At 54.7% G+C, this 18,463-nt stretch overlaps 1 non-coding gene across 1 annotated transcript; it reads right to left on the bottom strand.

Moving 5' to 3' along the window:
- Nucleotides 1–17,542: 17,542 nt before the first annotated feature.
- On the bottom strand, nucleotides 17,543–17,615 carry TRNAG-CCC (transfer RNA glycine (anticodon CCC)). Its single transcript has one exon. It is a non-coding gene; the product is annotated as a tRNA-Gly (tRNA).
- Nucleotides 17,616–18,463: the final 848 nt, after the last annotated feature.

Genomic DNA, 18,463 nt, shown 5'->3' with positions numbered 1-18,463 from the left:
GTCGGACCTGCAGCCTCCTGCATGGCAGGGAGGTTCGTTACCGTTTGAGCCACCAGGAAAGCCCCAGGGACGCCCCGGGGACAGCAGGCTGGCCTCTAACGCAGCCAGCTCACACCCACGTTATTGGAGAGCTGATGCTTGCAAGGTGCTGTGATAGCCACCCTGTCCCCAAGCGGTGTTCTCCTGAGGAGGCAGGCGGCCTTAAAGGAGAGGGTGCGAGGATGTGAGAGAATAGGACTGAAACCTATGTGAGACCATATGTAAAACAGATGACCAGCGTGACCTCAAAGAAGCACGAAGCAAGGCACCCAGAGTCGGTGCTCTGGGACAAGCTAGAGGGGCGGGTGGGGAGGGAAGTCCAGAGGGGGCTGAGGATGGGATGGGGGGGACCTATGTATATCTGTGGCCAATTCATGTTGATGTATGGCAAAAACCATCACAATATTGTAACTGTCCTCCAATTAAAATTAATAAACATTTTTTAAAAATGCAGACTCCTCTCCCCACAGGTCTTGAAATCGGGCCACGGTCACCTCTCACTGCTGATACTGATTGTGTCGTGTCCTAAGCCAGAGGCAGGAACCACGTGTCTTTCGGAGGCTCTCCCGCTGCAAGAACCTGTCACGGGGAAGCGTGGAGAAGGGAGTGCCGTCTGTCTGCTAAGCTTTGTCTTCCCATTCCTGGGGTGACGAGCCCCTTAGACAGCCCGGCCTGGGGGTGGCCGGGGCTGCACACAGCTTAATCTAATAGATTTGAGGGGGTTTGGAAAGGTCACAAGCCTTCTAGAAGCCAAACTTCTCTCCACATCCTGAGATGATCTCATTTCCCCAGCAATGAGTTCCTCAGACCCTGGGCACACGAATAATTAAATCTCTCTTGAGGCAGAGTCCAGCTCGTTTCTCAACAGGCCTGACTAATTGTTACTGTCTGTGGGATTATTAAGTGAACGTTCGGTTCAGTTCAGTTCAGTCGCTCAGTTGTGTCTCTTTGCAACCACAGGAACGGCAGCACGCCAGGCCTCCCTGTCCATCACCAACTCCCGGAGTTCACTCAAACCCATGTCCATCGAGTTGGTGATGCCATCCAGCCATCTCATCCTCTGTCGTCCCCTTCTCCTCTTGCCCTCAATCTTTCCCAGCATCAGGGTCTTTTCCAATGAGTCAACTCTTCGCATCAGGTGGCCAAAGTATTGGAGTTTCAGCTTTATCACCAGTCCTTCCAATGAACATTCAGGACTGATTTCCTTTAGGATTGACTGGGTGGATCTCCTTGCAGTCTCAAGAGTCTTCTCCAACACCACAGTTCAAAAGCATCAATTCTTCAGCAAAAGAAAGGTAAGCAACCATATCTTTCAGATGTGTGCGTTAAGAAGTATTAGTTCGGGGACTTCCTGGGCGCTCTGGTGGTTAAGAATCTGGAGACATGGGTTCGATCCTTGGTCGGGGAACTGAAATCCCACATGTGTACCAAGTCGCTTCAGTCGTGTCTGACTCTGTGCGACCCCATGGACTGTAGCCCGTCAGGCTCCTCTAGGCGAGAATGCTGGAGTGGGTTGCCGTGCCCTCCTGCAGGGGATCTTCCTGACCCAGGCATCGAACCCGTGTCTCTTGTGTCTCCTGCACTGGCCGGCGGGCTCTTTACCACTCGCCGAGGGGCAGCTAAGCCCACACATCGCAGTTGCTGAGTCCGCGCGCCACATCTAGAGTCTGTGTGGCATGAAGAGAATCTCTCCTGATGCAATGAGGAGTCTGTCTGCTGCGACTAAGACTTGACCCAGACACACAAATAAGGCTCATTCAAAAAAAAAAAAAAAGATGAGTGTAGTTGCTCCCACAAAGCACTCCAGTCACAGTTCCCTAAGAAGGGAGAAGTCCATTTCTCTTTCACACGCCTGCCTGGGGAGGCTTCCCAGGCTCCGAAGGCAGCTCCAGCATCAGTGCCCTGGGGCCCCTCACCTCCAGCTTCTGGAGCTTCGCCGTGGTCCATAGGCTCCAAGACGACTCACCCCTACCTCCAGCGGGGGAGGAAGGTGAAAAAAGGGAGGGGAAAGAAGTCCCTCCTTTAGGGACGCACTCAGGAATCACACCCCAGATACTGTTGCCCATGACTTGGTCAAACCTCGCCCCCGAGGGTGGACCTGGGCAGTCTGGGCTCCTTGGGCGGCCGGCAGCTCTGTTATTTACACTCTGGTCCAGCCCGCAGTCTCTGCCCTCCACGTTCTCCATAGATCCGTCCGTGCACACAGGTTTGTCTCTCCTCCGGGAGGGCCTGGCACCGCTCTGACTTTGCCTTGGTTTCAGATTTAGGTTGTACGTTTGCTGGCCTGATTGTGGAGCTGATGGCACTTCTCCCCGGGGAAGAGGGCAGGGCTGTGTCTGTTTGTGCCCACCCTCGTGGCCCAGAGCCTGGCACAGGGTCAGAGCTCAGTACCAGTTGCAGAGTGAACGGATGCCCTTAAGAGGGGGATTTTCTCCCAGGAGGAGCCCAGGCGTCGATCTTCTGTGTGTCTGTCCCAGTGCGCGTCCCCGGCAGGGTGATGGGCACCGCCCTCTGTGCCCAGGCCCCCCGCTCTGCTGCTGGCAGGTGGCGTTTGGCGCGTGGCCTCACGGCCGTGGTTTGGGTCCGACGTGCTGCTGGGCGGTGGGCTTCTCCGGGCACAGTGCCCACTCTCAGCCGTGCGTCCCCAGAGCGCCGCAGTGGCTGGCATGTAGCGGACCCTCCGGTGCAAGGAGGCCCAGACGTGGAATTTTTCAGAGGCAGTCGGCTTCTGCAGAGAACAGGGCCTCTGCTTCCGGTTCTGTGTCCTCGCTCACTGCTCACGTGGCTCCTCTCCTGAAACGTTCTGCCATGCTTGCGCCCCAGCCCCTTCCTTCCCCCGCTGGTGCCCGCTGGCGGCAGAGGCCCGCACACCACATTACACGAGAAAGGGCTGTCGCGCAGCACCCTGACTCCCCAGTGACACCCCGAGATCTCGATTCCTCTCCAAACTCCCCGCTGAGCTCTGGATTTTGTCCTTCCCCATCACGGGGGCTAACTGGGCTTTGACACCAGAAAAGTAACGCCTCCCTTTACGTCTGACCATTTGTCTAGCCGAGCTTCCCAGGTGGCGCTCGTGGTAAAGAACCCGCCTGCCCATGCAGGGGCCTCAAGGGACGCAGCTGTGATCCCTGGGGCGGGAAGATGCCCTCGAGCAGGGAATGGCAGCCCACCTAAGTATTCTTGCGTGAAGAATCCCAAGGACAGAGGAGACCGGCAGGGTAGAGTCCATAGGGCCAACATTTGTCTGCTCATTTAACAGACACTGGACTTCCCTGGTGCTGCAGCGAGCAGGGACCCACCTGCCAGTGCAGAGGACGCGAGTTCCATCCCTGGTCCCGGAAGATCCCACCTGTGGAGCAACTAAGCCCGGGGGCCACAGCTGCTGAAGCCCGCACGCCCAGAGCCTGTGCTCCACAGAGAGGCCACTGCAACCAGGAGAAACTCCCGCTCGCTGCAGCTAGAGGCAGCCCCGGGCAGCAACGAAGACCCCGCACACCATAAATAAATATAAATACATAAAAAAAGAAAAACGAATGATGTGCATGGAGCATCTATTCTGTGCCAGGCATAACTAGAGGCTAACAAACAGCTGTGAACAAAACAAGCTTCTTTCCTGGAAGAATATGCCCTGGTGAGGGGACAGTTACGTTATCCTTCCTGCCTCTGTTTCCTTGGATGAGATGGTAGACACCGCGGGATCAGAGATGAAGCCACGCCAGAGAGAAGCCGAGGACGGGGTCACACCCAAGGTGGGGGTGGAGATGGAGGGACAGGAGAAAAATATTCCGAGGATCGAAGCGATGGAAACGGAATTCGGCTGCGGACGCCAGCCAGGAGGAAGTGCTGGGAGGAGGGTCGGGTTACGGGAAGAACTGAGAACCCAGATCGGACCCCAGGACCTGGCGGAAACATCGCGGGCACGTCGTGGTCGTCTCGTGGCAGGTGGGGAGCGGAGGCGGGATAACAGGACGATGAGGTCGCGCGGCGTGCGGGCTGGGCGGCGGCGAGAACCGGCCGCAGCAGCCCGGGGCTCGGCACGGACGGGCACGCGCGCCTCGCGTTTCTGCGGCGGCCCGGCAGGCGTGTGCACCGTCCAGGGGCTCCTCCGCCCGTTGGCTGTTCAGACACCCGCCCTGTGGCGGCGGTGCTGAGCCGCGTCCGCTGGGGGTCCTCCTCTGCGAGCGAGCACACAGCAGGTGTGGGGGTCGGGGCTGGAGGAGGCACACCTCTTGCTGGGAAGGTGGAGGCCACGCGGTCACAGCTCGCTGAGAGGGGGGCTGGGAAACCGAGTCCAGCGCTGTGACCAAGAGGAAGGGAAGAGGATTTGCTGGACAGGCGGCCGCGTCCGTCCCAGACCAGCTGGACGCAGAGACACTGCGTGCTGACCAGCACTCGTGAAAGCTGACGTTCGCCCCTCCAGACGTTCCAAAAGATGAAGTTCTGAACCTATGTTAGAACAGCGTGGGGAGCCCTGCGTTTCAGACCCATTTTTTTGGAGAATTAAAGGCTCTGATGATTCCTGCAGGAAAGAGATGAAGCATTTCCTAACCACACTTGACTTTGCGACCCTGGGCCTGTGGCGTGACTATGGTCCCTGTGACACACACCTGGGAAATGCTGATGGGCAGAAGGGGACCTCAGGGTAAATGAGGATGTGTTAGGATAGAAGCTTTATGTCTGTATAAACGCACGAGCCGAGACACCCTTGGAAAGGGGAGGATCCCCGAGTTAGAGGGGAGAGAGGCCCGCAGGATCAGGCATGCAGACAGGAGCCCGGCCGTCTATGCCGGCCGCAGAGAGAGTGGCTCTTCCTGGGAAGTAAGTGTGAGGCTGAGTGAGGGGTAGCTGGGGTCTGCGAGGACACGCTCTAGCAGGAGGCCGTGGAGAGCCTCTTTAAGGACTGCATGGCTCCACTTCTCTGGAAGTGCGTGGAAACCTCCTACGTATGTTTACTAAATTAGCACACGGTTGGGTTTGTACATGAGTAGCCCCCGTCTCCGAAAGTGATTAAGATGACTGTGAAGAAGTGACGTTGGATCTTGCCTGCAGACCCTGACTCCACCCCGCCAGCCCCAGCTCATGGGCCACGTCTTGTTTAAAATATGCAAAGCAGTATTATATATTCTAATAGGGCAAATGAAGAGGGTGTGTCATGACAAAGTTAATACAGACAGTGAGTCTGGAAAAGGGTCTGTGAGAGTTTTTGCACTTCTATTAGAACTTTCCTGTAAGTTTGGAATTATATCAGAACGAACAGTTCTGGGGGAGAATGGATGCATGTATGGCTGAGTCCCTTTGCTGTCCACCTGAAACTACTATAACATTGTTAACCGGCTATACTCTGATTTAAAATAAAAAGTTTAATAAAAAGAAAAAAGTCGTGGGATTTGCCTGGTGGTGCCTGAGGCCAGGGGGCTGATGTGGGCTTGCCGTTTGCATGAAGCCTTTGCCTGTTCCCCCTTCTAACGCTCACGCCACCAGGGGTGCGCTGAGCCTCAGGCCGGCCGCGGGGCACATGGACGTTTGAGAGAGCTGGCCTTGGACACCCCGCCCCCAGGCCACGGCTGCTATGCCAGCTGCCTCATCAAACGCCGAGATAGGGTCAGTGCGGGGGTAATCCGGTTAGGATGAGGTTATTAGGGTGGGCTCCCGTCCAACATGACTGGCACCCTTTTAAGAAGGAGGAATTTGGAGACAGACACAAGCAGGAGACACCACGTGGATGTGAAGACAGAGTCTGTAATGGGGAAGGACTAATCTGACTCCACGTTGGGTCTGTTTCTTTTGACCTTTGTTTTCTATCGCTTTGGCTAAAAGGTAATCGCTGAAGGGATGTTTCCTAGAAGCTTAAATGATGCATCATGGCCCGTCTCTGGGAACCCGGCCTGGCCAGGAAGTGAGCATTGGGCTAAATTATGTAGTTTAGCTTAGAAAACATCCTCGCCAGCTGACTGACCCGTGAATGGCTGCTGGAAGGCCGACGTGAACACTGCCCCCTCAGTAAGGACTGGAAGCGGGACCCTACTCCCTCCCCGTTTAGTGTAAAAGGCAGTGTTAGTCGCCCGGTCCTGTCCGACTCTTGTGATCCCCGTGGACTGTAGCCTGCCAGGCTCCTCTGTCCGTGGGATTCTCCAGGTAAGAATACTGGAGTGGTTGCCATGCCCTCCTCCAGGAATCGAACCTGCATCTCCTACATCAGCAGGTGGATTCTTTACCACTGAGCCACCTGGGAAGCTCCTATGTCATGAACAGCTTTCTCCAAAACTTTGCCAAAATCAAGACACTGGGCTGAGGACCATTTCTCTAATTTACTTTAGAAAAGAAAATGAAGCTTGTTGCTGTTCACTCACTAAGTCATGTCCGATTCCTTGAGACCCCATGGACTGCAGCGCGCAAGCCGTCCTGTCCTTCACCATCTCCCGGAGCTTGTTCCAAGGCGTGTCCATTGAGTCGGTGATGCCATCCATCCATCTTGTCCTCAGTCCTGCCTTCAATCTTTCCCCAAATCAGGGTCTTTTCCAATGAGTCGGCTCTTCCCATCAGGTGGCCAAAGTACTGGAGCTTCAGTAGCCTAAAAGCTACTCAGTAGCCTAGGTGGCCTAAGTATTGCAGCCTCAGTCCTTCCAGTGAATAGTCAGGGTTGATCTCCTTTAGGATGGACTGGCTGGGTCTCCTTGCAATGCAAGGGACTCTCACGAGTCTTCTCCAACACCACGGATCGACAGCATCAATACTTCGGACCATCTCTGTAATTTATTTTAGAAAAGAAAACGAAACTGGTTTGATCGAATTTGCATTTATTTATTCACTTAGAGAGGGAAGCTCAAGTTGACCACTAGAGAGCCTCACCACCCTTAAAAAGCACTTGTAATGTATCCAGCCGGAACACATTCCAGAGGTTTGGCCAGGATCACTTCAAGATGACAGTCTGTGCCGACAATCGCCCACTTTCTGTGAGTCATCAGGAGCTTTATCAGACCTGAGCCCCTCAGCAGGGCTGTGTTCTTGGCCCACGGGTTTTCTACCTGGGGGACTGTTTCCGTTTTTCCTTTTATTTTGAAAGAGCTTCAAGCATACAAAACAGACACAAGAATACTGTATTGAACTCTCGTTTACCTTTCACCTAGGTTCACCAGTGGTTAATTTTTTGTCCTATTTACTTCCTCTCTGTCAAGATTTACACACATACACAAACACACACACTCACTCACACACTCACACATGTTCTTTATCACTGAGCCACAGGGAAGCCCCAAATAAATACAATTATATATTTATATATATACAACTTGGGGCTTTCCCGGCGACTCAGTGGTAAAGAATCCGCCTGGATACAGGAGCTGCAGGAGACATGGGTTCAATCTCTAGGTCAGGAGAATCCTCTGGAGGAGGGCATGGCACCCCACTCCAGTACTCTTGCCTGGGGAATCCCATGGACAGAGGAGCCTGGCAGACTACAGTCCATGGGGTTGCAAAGAGTCAGACACGACTGAGCAACTTAGCACACAGGCATATATAAATATATATATTTTATATTTTTATTTCACATATAATTTTACTTTTTCTGAATATTTGGGAGGAAATTCCAGATATCCAGACTTCCTCCCCGCCTAAACATTTGCTCATGTGGTCCGAAGGACAGGATTGTATTCACCATCCACACCGTCATTATGAAAGTCAGGACACTTAACACAAACAATCAGCTGCGGTGAGAGGAACCAAACTGTCTCTTCCTTGCCCTGCGGAGGTTCTCCCGCCGCTGAAAGGCCGCCCTGATCACACCCGGGCCGCCTGCCTGCCACCTCACTTTCTGGGCTCCCTCTTCACTCCACAGGGAGCCTCACTCCAGAGGGAGCCTCACTCTGCAGTTTGGCCTGGCTTTTCTTACTCATTCCTAACTTTTTTGTCTTTTGAAAATGTTGTTTATGGAAAATTTGTACGTGAGCGTAGTGAACTGAATCAAGGTATGCAAACAGATCACAACCACAGCCCCCTTTGGACAAGCTTGTCCTAGAACCCAAGGTCGTGTGCCCTTGCAGACAGACACACTCGTCTGTGAGACTTTGTTAGGCAGGAGATACTATCCTGTTTTTATTTTCTGGGATCGTTAACAAAATTGAACATCTTTTCGTGTTGCCGGTTTGTAGTCCTTTTTCTTGTTCAACTTCTTTGTTTTCCTTTTGTAAGTTTGCTTTATTATTGGTTTATTTCAGGTTTGAGATATAAATGCTATTAAATTACTTTTCCTGTAGGAAAAGTATGTTACAAATCTGCATTACAAACATTCCCCCCTCCCTCTCCTGTTGTCTTTCAGTGTTACGGACTTTTTAAGAAGAGCTTTTCGTTCTTTATTGGGCTTTGCAACGTGGTTAGAAATGTTTTCCTGTCACAAGATTCTTTAAAATTGCATCAGGGTTTCTTGTGTGTTTATGGGTTTGTCTGCTTTAAAAATCTTGCAATGTTAACCTGCTCGGGGTTTGTTTCGCTGTAGCGAGTGACGTGGCATCTGTGATTATTTTTTTTTTTCTGACTGTTGAGCTGGTTGTCCCAGCCCTGTACAGAACGCTCCCTCTGCGGTGTCTGCTCGGAAACTCTGACTTTTTCCCGTACCGCCTCGCCTTACTTACTTCTGTGCATTTCTGCGCTCTCTTTTCCTGCCGGGCGATCTGTTTATCCTGTCTCAGGAACATTCTGCTTTCCCTCCTGCAGCTTTGTAGCGCCCTCGCCTCTGTCCCCTCCCCGGCCCCGCCCCGGCCCCGCCCCGGCCCCGCCCCAGCCCCTCCCCCTCCCCGGCCTCGCCTCTGTCCCCTCCCCCGGCCCCTCCTCGGCCCCGCCCCAGCCCCTCCCCCTCCCCGGCCTCGCCTCTGTCCCCTCCCCCGGCCTCGCCTCTGTCCCCTCCCTGGCCCCTCCCCCAGCCCCTCCCCCGGCCCCGCCCCGGCCCCGCCCCAGCCCCGCCCCCTCCTCCGGCCTCGCCTCTGTCCCCTCCCTGGCCCCTCCCCCAGCCCCTCCCCCGGCCCCGCCCCCAGCCCCTCCCCCGGCCCCTCCTCTGTCCCCTCCCCCGGCCCCGCCTCTGTCCCCTCCCCCGGCCCCTCCTCGGCCCCGCCCCCAGCCCCTCCCCCGGCCCCTCCTCTGTCCCCTCCCCAGGCCCCGCCTCTGTCCCCTCCCCCGGCCCCTCCTCGGCCCCGCCCCCAGCCCCTCCCCCGGCCCCTCCTCTGTCCCCTCCCCCGGCCCCTCCCCCAGCCCCTCCCCCGGCCCCTCCTCTGTCCCTTCCCCCCTCTCCTTCTATTTATCCGGCTGTCCCGGTCTGGTTGGGACGCGGGATCTTTGATCTTCGTTGCCTCACGTGAGCTCGTCCGTGTAGGTGAACTCGTTCCCTGACCAGGGATTGAACCCAGGCCCCCTGCGTTGGGAGCGTGGAGTCTTAGCCGCTGCGCCACCAAGGAAGTCCCCGTATCGCTCTTTAACTTGTTACGGAAGCTGTTTTTTGTTGGCTGGACAGGCAGCAAGTCAGATGCTGAGATGCCGAGCTTTACCACAGAGAAAGGGATTATTTGGAAGGCAGCAAGTGAGAAGACGGGAGAACCAGTCTCAGATACGGGTCCCTGCAGGCGACCAGGACACTTACGAGTGGAGAATCTAGGGTGATTGGAGATGCAGGGGCGGTGAGAGAGGCAGGGAATGAGGGGGTCGTCAGTGGTTCCTGTAGGGGTAGCTGGGTTTCAGGCTTCTCCCTGGGAAGTGGTTCAGAAAGCAGCAGCGTCAGCGTGATCCGAGGGTGGAGTTTTGATGTCAGAACATCATCTGTCGAACACTGGCACAGGCCCAGTTGAGTGGTCTGTGACCTTGACCCGTTCGGACTGGGAAAGACCAGTTCCCTGCTCCTGAGAAACCGCTGCAGCAACTGTGGCTACAGTGACCCGCATGTTCAAGGTGTTACCTCTCAGCAGTCTTGACGTGCCTTCTCTAAGCTGCATGGACCTTGGAGGGTGAGCAGGCAGTCGAGGCAGGCTACAGGAGGTGGTTTACTGAGCCGTAATAGTAGGTCATAGTTTAAGCGATCTCACTGAGGACAGCTCTCGCTCTTCAAGCTCATGTTGGGATAAGTTTCTCTTGTTTTCAATATCTCTTGACTACCATTATATAACTATTTTACTTCAATTTTACAGTCATTTTGACAGGTTTCCAAGATAATCTCTTTGTAATTTTATTTAGAATTGCACAAAGTCCCAACATGCTATTTTGGGAAAACCAAGTAACTTTGCAATCCTGAGTATTCTGTCAAGACCCAGACGTGCCTTTCCACCTGGGCGAGTCACCTCCTGTGTCACTGGCAGGGTTAACTTTTCTTGTGGTGGAAAATGCCTGGGTGCTGTCACTGGGGGCTGGCCCTGCAGGCACAAGCTACGTGATGCTCCTGGGAAGAAATGTGCGTCCCAGCTGGCTCAGTGGTAAAGAGTCCACCTGCCAGTGCAGGGGATGCAAGAGACACTGGTTCGATCTCTGGGTCGGGAAGATCCCTTGGAGTAGGAAATGGCAACCCACTCCAGTGCTCTTGCCTGGAAAATTCCATGGACAGAGGAGCCTGGCGGGCTACAGTCCACGGGGCCGCAGAGAGTCGGACACACCTGAGTGCTCACAGACAAACAGGCATTTTCTCTGTGTTTGGACTGTCTGACTGTTTCCATACTTGCAAGCTCAGCACCTAATCCGCCTGGGTCCCTGATCCAGTGACCTCTGGACGACCAGGTGGACTACAGGTGTTTCCATTCTTGTTTTGATCTTTGTGTCTGTTTTAAAAGGACTCTAAGCAGAGCACAGTTGAGAAAAACAGGGACCTGTCTGGACATCACTCACTCGCTGGTGTTCACTTGTGATGGTTTGGGGGCGGGGGCTGTAACTTGCCACCGTTGGCTCCAGGCGCCTGCTGGCTCGCAGGGCGCTCACTGCAGCTCTGCAACTTCTGGGGAAGGTGTGCTGCGCTCTGTTGAACGTGCATGACTGTCTTGCCCTAAGTCTGTGCAGCAGCAACCAGGCTGTGAAACACAGGATACAGCTTGTCGCCACCGGGAGTGACAGGGTATCTTGTAACCTTAGCCTGCGCCAACCCCCGAGCCCCCTCGAGCACTTCAGCGCTTTCCTTGTTAGTGTGGCTCCAGCCGCTGGTCCAAGACCCAGTGTCACGGGGTGGAGATCGGATACCCATGGACGGTTTCCTCACAGCCCTGTGAGATTTGTTCGGCTCGAGAAGTGTTTGCACTGTCATTATTTCTGACCTGTTTCGTGGCTTCTTACCCATTCCTCCCACATCCTTTGCCTCCCTTTCTGTGTGTGCCGCGGCCGTAAAAAGGGCCGCCTGGGTGGTCAGTTCAGGGCCAGGAAGGTGGAATTTGAATGTAGCTGACGGCATGATTCAGTACTGGGGAGGTCACTGAAAATGAGCAGAAACTCTCCAGCCGTCCCTTGGGCTGGTGTCAATCACACCGGAGCCCTAAGCACAAGAGGTTCTCAGCGTCCCGGGGCCGAGTTGGCCCAGGACGGGCGCTGCACTGATCCCCTGCTCAGAGCTTGACAACGTGCTGCTTCAGCATCTTAGAAGTTCCGAGGAGTGCCGCGTGACACAGGCAGCTTCAGTGATTGCTGAGTGACTCAGCACGCGTGTTAGTGCAGGGACGGGGTTCTTCTGGCTCCCCAGGTGGCTCCGTGGTAAAGAATCCCTGCCAGTGCTGGAGACGCAGGTTCGATCCCTAGGTCGGGAAGATTCCCTGGAGAAGGGCAGGGCTACCCACTCCAGTATTCTTGCCCGGAGAATCCCCATGGACAGAGGAGCCTGGTGGGCTACAGTCCACGGGGTGGCGAAGAGTCAGACACGGCTGAGCACACAGCACTCACAAAATTCTTTTAGGCCGAGCAGGTTTCTCTTAGTGCCGGCTTCAGAAGGGCCGGAGGGCAGTGAGTGTCCCAGTCCAGCCGCCCTTTCGGCTCCCGTCAGTGCTAGACTCCCAGAGCTAGATGTTAAATGAGATGCAATCGCAACCAGATTCCACCGGAAATATAATTTTGTTTCTTTTCCATAATGTCAGGGATATATTTAGCTGCATTAGATACCGTCAATGGTGGACCTCCTACCTCATGTGACACTTTCAGAAAAGGCCTTGCAATGCGCTCGCTGATTAATTTATTCAAGCAGTAGGTACGAAGGGACTCCTGTGTCTTTAGCGCTGTGCCAAGAGGGGGTGTTTATTAGAGTCTGGGAGTGATGGAGACTGAGAGAGTGGAGGGAATAAAGGAAGCCCACAGCTCTGGGGCTCCCGGCTGCTCCCGGGCGGAACCCTGCGGTCAGCTGTGAACCCAGAGGCTCCAGCCTCGGCTGAGAGGGGCGTGTTCCAAGCCAGAAAGTAGGTCATCTTTTCACTGAGGCCCCTGAGGGTGTTGCCAGGGTCACCGACACTCACAAACTCCATTTTTAATGACTGTAACACTGCTGTTCAACAAACTGCCTCACAACTCAGCGGCTTAAGACAATGCCCAGCGTGGCAGGGTGGCTCTCCTGGCCCGGCTGGCTGAGCTGAGGGCCCCCTTTAAAGGCAGCTCTGTTCACAGGCCCCTCGGCTTCCCTGGACCAACAGCCTGGGCAGGAGTGTTCTCCGTTCAGAGGAAGAGTCGGCAGCCCAGCCACGTGAGCGCTTCCAAGCCTCCGCTTGCATCTCCTCCGCTAACATCTCATCGGCTAAAGCGCGTCAGAGGCTAGGAAATACCTCGCTGATACAGGTGGACGGCACTCAGAAAAGCGCGTGGACGGCTCCCGCTGTGCCCGGGTAGCTCAGGACAGGCTGGAGCAATGCTGCAGCTCATCTCTGCAGGAGACGTGGGGCGGTGAGGCTGGCTCCCGTCAGGCGGCGGAGGTGCTGCCTTCCCTGGATTCACCTGGATGCGACAGTTCTGTTCCCATCCAGTGAGACTGGGGGCTGGCGGCTGACCTTTGGTGTTTGCTTTTCTTTGGCTGTGCCAGGTCTTATCTGCAGTGTGTGGGACCTTTAGGTGTGGCCTGCAGGGTCTAGTTTCCTGACCAGGGACTGAACCTGGGCCCCCGGCACCGGGAGCGCAGAGTCTCAGCCACTGGACCCCCAGGGAAGCCCCTGGCAGTTGACTCTGCGCAAGACACAGCAGTCCAGGGGTGGAGCTTGGCCGGGTGAGTGGGTGGAGCCCCGGCCTGGGCGTTCTGGCCGCATCCTCCTCATCCACGGATTCGGGGCCTGTGTTCCGAAGAGCTGGAGGTCAGGGCTGCAGCCAGCACACGCTGGTCAGGTCAGAAGAAGGCTCGTCCCCCCACCCCACTCCATCCAACTGCAAGATGACCGAGGAACCGTCAGAATGAGATGGAATGTTGAACATGTCTGCAAGAGACATTAGGCCAGAGCGAAACTGGAAGGGAGCGTGGGGCAGACTCTGCAGGACGGCCCTTGCTCCGCGAGGACTGTGGGCTTGGCCGTGCTCCCCTTTGGTCCGGGGAGCACAGTCATGTGGTGTGGGCAGATGGACAGGGAGGGCGCCCGGAGCTGGGCTTGCCCTCTCTTGCTGCCGAGCACCCTTCCACCTGCACCCGGACAAGCCCAGGCCGGCCAGCTGGGTGATCAGGGGCAAGGCTGGAGCCTCGCTGACGTCAGGTTTATGCCGGAGCCGCCAGTGGGGCCTCTAGGGACCAAGCCCACTGCCAACCTCATAACTAGACGAATTGGGCAAGCTGACCCCTCACTGCTGCTCAGCTGCGGCAAATGGTGACTGTTCACCGTTGAAAGCCGCCACGTTTAGAGGCGCTTTGCTCCACAGCGCTGCCGGCTGTAAACGTCTTACTCCAGGCAGCGGGAAACAGGACAAGCGTGGGGGTTGCCTGGCCTTCAGTGCTGAGACATCGTGCCGTCCACATTTAAGAATATTTAAGGATGAAAAGATACACATGAAGGGGTTTCTGACTAGCCTATTGGGTAGCCATTATAAATGAAAATTACATAGTTCTAAATGAAGCGTACGCCCGGCTCCCCTTGTGGCTCAGGGGTAAAGAACCCACCCGGCAATACGTAAAGATGTGGGTTTGATCCCTACATTGGGAAGATCCCCTGGAGGAAGAAATGGCAGCCCGCTCCAGTACTCTTGCCTGGAAAATCCCAGGGACAGAGGAGCCTGGTGGGCTGCAGTCCTCGGGGCCACAAACAGTCGGACACGACTGAATGAATGAGCGATGCCGATACTTGCCTGTGTGAGGGTCCGTGTAGGACGTTTAAGCATGAAATAAAGTCATTTATAAACTAGGTCATCATATGACTAACCTCAGAGCGTCCGACTTAAATTTTAAAACGTTAGATTTGACAGTAAGAACGTAACCGGGACACTGAGTCGGACATTGGCCCCCTGTTTTGTACACTCTAAACATAAGCCTTGACACGGAGAGTATTTCCTACCAGCCAGTCTTCCACCGTGGTCTATAGCACTCAGCTAAGAGCATGTAATTATCTGAAAGAAATACATCGAGTTCCCAGAGAAGTACAGACTTCTAGGGCTGGGGGTGGATAACATAGCAGAAATCTGAGAAATCGTTTGGTTTCCAACAAGGAAACTAAGACGCGTCAAGTTATTTCTTTTTTCTTTTTTAATTTTTTTGTGGCTGAGCTGGGTCTCAGTTGCGGCATGTGGTACCTGGATCCCTGACCAGGGTTGGACACCGGGCCCCCCGCGCTGGGAGCACAGAGGGTTATTTCAATGATCTGCTTATGTTTACACAACTAGGTAGGAGCGGGGTTGAGATTAGAACAAAATTAGGGCTTCCCTAGTGGCTCAGACAGTAAAGAATCTGCCTGCAATGCAGGAGAGCCCCGGGCTGGATCCTTGGGTTGGGAAGATCCCCTGGAGAAGGAAATAGCCACCCACTCCAGTGTTCTTATCTGGAGAGTTCCATGGACAGAGGAGCCTGGTGGGCTGCAGTCCATGGGGTCGCATAAACACTTTGGCTGCTTTCCAAGAAGAAAAATGTTAAATTTCTTCCACTCCACTGCCTGAGTGTTCATTAGCCTCAGAACTTAGCATGTTTTCAGATAAATGTTACATTGCACAAGGTTCATTTTACACATGTACACATATCCATGAAGCGTTGCCAACATGTTTGTGATTTTCTGAGCCTTTAAGGAACACTGGGGACTTCCCTGGTGTTCCAGTGGTTAAGATTTCTCCTGCCAGCGCAAGGGGTGGGGGTTCCATCCCGGGTAGAAGGGCTAAGATCCCAGATGTCTCACTGCGGAGAAAAAACAAAACATTACACAGAAACGTTATTGTAACAAATTAAATAAAGACTAAAAATGGTCCACATGAAAAATCTTTGAAAAAAATAGCCTTGCGTGGAAATCTCGCCCTCGACATCTTACATCGAGTTGCTTCCTCCTCGAGATCGCGCCAGTACGGCAGCAGACCTTCCCGCTGGTTCTCGCTCGTGTCTGTTGGCCCCTTTTCATGATTGCAGCTGTTTCACTGACCCTGTTTCCTGACTGGGAGTCTGCCCGGGGCAGCTGTGGAAAACAAAAACCCCAGAAGCACAGAATTTAACAGTTGCATACATTTATTTAAAAATAACAATGCAGGCAGGGCTTCTTATGTTAAAAATCTTCTGTACACGTGTTTCGAAGCCAGAGATTACCGAATTTCCAAAATAAAGCTTGTGGAAACACTGGCAGGCGTGAGTGGACTTGGCAAGCTGATGGTCCCCAAAGCCAGATGTGAAGATAGAATGCTTCTTAGAGACGCATTTTCCAAGTTAAACAAGATTTGTGGAAACAGTCAACACAGTGGCTGGATAAGAACTCAGGTCGACAAGGGGACCGGGGAAGAGTCTGTGTGTGGTGCTTGAGGGGAGACCTGCTGTGAGCGATGCTTAAGGATTTGTGTTACGCACGTTTATTCAGAAACGTCTGGAAGCACCTAGAGTGGGTCTGTGGCTGCATGTGCCTGCCTGCATGAGCGCTCAGCCGTGTCTGACTCTTTGTGACCCCAAGGACTGTAGCCCGCCAGGCTCCGCTGTCCATGGGATTCTCCAGGCGAGATACAACAGTGGATTGCCATCCCCTTCTCCAGGGGATCTTCCCGACCAGGGATCGAACCCAGGTCTCCTGTATTGCCAAGTGGAGCCAGTGAGCCGCCGAGCCGCCTGGCAAACCCCAGAATCGCGCACAACAAACTGCTAAAGCTGTGAGATGTTCACTGCTGTCCATTTTATAGATTCTTTGTGATAAACTTTCAACCCCAACCTTAACTTGAGCTGTAGATTGGGAATATTACACACACACATGCACGCACACACACATGCACGCACGCACGCACACACACACGCACGCACACGCACACACACACGGACACACGCACACACACACGCACACATGCACGCACACACGCGCACACACACGCACGCGCACACACACACACGCACGTGCGCACGCACACGCACACACACACGCACACACATACACACACAGGCGCGCGGGCACACACACGCACACACGCACACGCGCACACACACGCACGCACATACACACACACGCACACACGCACGTGCGCACACACGCACACACGCACACACACACGCACACGCACGCACACACGCGCACACACACACGCACGCGCGCACACACACACGCACGCACGCGCGCACACACGCACACACACGCACACACGCACACACACGCACACGCACACACACACGCACGCACACACACACACATGCACGCGCGCACGCACACGCACACACACACATGCACACACACAGGCGCACGCACACACACGCACGCACGCACACGCGCACACACATGCACACACACGCACACACGCACGCGCGCACACACGCACACACACACGCACGCACGCACACACGCACGCACGCACACGCACACACACATTCTCAGTCTCCAGCTGAAACAGATCTGTATTTTCTGTTTTTCTGTTATGAACTGCAGAGTTGCTTTGAATTGCGATTTGTTATTGCCATTCCTCCGCTAGGGTAAAGTTGTCCGGAGGGTTTCTGCCTTGTTAAAATGCAACGCAAGCCAACAGCTCTCCCGGTTGCTATTTCTCACATTGCATTAGGCCTTCAACAGGATACAGTCCTCTGCTTAGAAGCCTTTGTCCTGTTGTTGACATATTATATAACCTTGTATTTTGAGGCCTTTCTGGAGACTTTTCGCTGAGTGTCACTTTCCTCCAAACAAAGGCCATTCTGTAATTCCTGAGTCTTGGGGAGGGCTCAGAATGAAAGGAGAAGGGGCGTCGGATGGAATGTCAGCCTGAATGGGACTGCCTGTCCCTGGCTGTGGGGAAAGGTGGGGAGGCTGGGACCTGTGCTCAGGGTGGGCCCGGAGGGAAGTGGGCAGCTCGCGGGGCTTTGCTTTGGCTTGGTTTACCCGGCTGCGCCGAGCCTTCGCTGCACACATGGGGCCTTTGGGGTCAATTGCAGCACGTGGGATCTTAGTTCCCTGACCGGGGATTGAACCCAGGCCCCCTGTGTTGGGAGCACGGAGTCTTAACCACTGGGCCACCAGGGAATCCCAGCAGTGTAGTTTGGGGCCATGATCCTCGAGCCAAGGGGTGCCCTCAGGGTGACCTCCATGTTTATCTCGGTTTCTTGCTGGAGGGGTGGTGTGCAAACACAGCCCCGGGAAGTCCAGTCCAGTGAGGACGACCAGCTTCCTGGGCAGAGGAAACAGCGGAGAGCGTGGCTGCTGAGACGCTGTAATCTGCAGGCTGGTGCCAGAAGGGAGGGGAGTTCCTTAATGCCAGAGAAGGTTCCCTGCCAGGTTCCCGGCCAGACCCTCAGCTGGACACATTTAGGGCGAGACACATGAGGCCCAGGAGGCAGCAGCTCCCAGGGAGCAGAGGGTTCAGAGGTCACGCAGTGCTGGAAGATTCCAGCCAGCCTAGCCAGAGGCCTTGGTGGACATCCCTTCTGGGCATTCGGTAAAAGCCCCAAAAGGCCTAGTTCACGTATCCTGAGTATCCTCATTAAGAACAGCCGTCACGCCACGGGAGCAGAGTACTGAGGGCCCGTAGGACAGTCTCAGAGTGTCTGAAGTGTGCACAGCTGACGTTCCAGAAGGGAACAGGAGCAACAGAGCACAGAGACAGCTGAAGAAACAACGGGTGAGTGCTTCCTGAAACTGATGAGTTAGCCCAGCGATCCCAAGAGGCCCGTGCGCTCAGAAAACTCACCAAGACCAAGAAGGCACATCTGAGCACATTGCAGTGGAGAGAGGGGTCTTGAGAGCAGGCAGAAAATCAAGAAATTGCATCCAGAGGAACAGTCAAAAGACACCCGTGTAGGGGAACGGCAGCCGAATGTCGGCCCCCCCAGGGCTGGCGAGGGGCACGGCACGGGAATGGCATCCGGAGAGCG

The sequence above is a fragment of the Budorcas taxicolor genome, chromosome 1 (genome assembly GCF_023091745.1).
Source record: "Budorcas taxicolor isolate Tak-1 chromosome 1, Takin1.1, whole genome shotgun sequence".
NCBI classification, from domain to species: Eukaryota; Metazoa; Chordata; class Mammalia; order Artiodactyla; family Bovidae; genus Budorcas; species Budorcas taxicolor.
The sequence above is the reverse complement of the archived record's forward strand: the minus strand, read 5'-3'. Positions and strand labels throughout refer to the sequence as shown.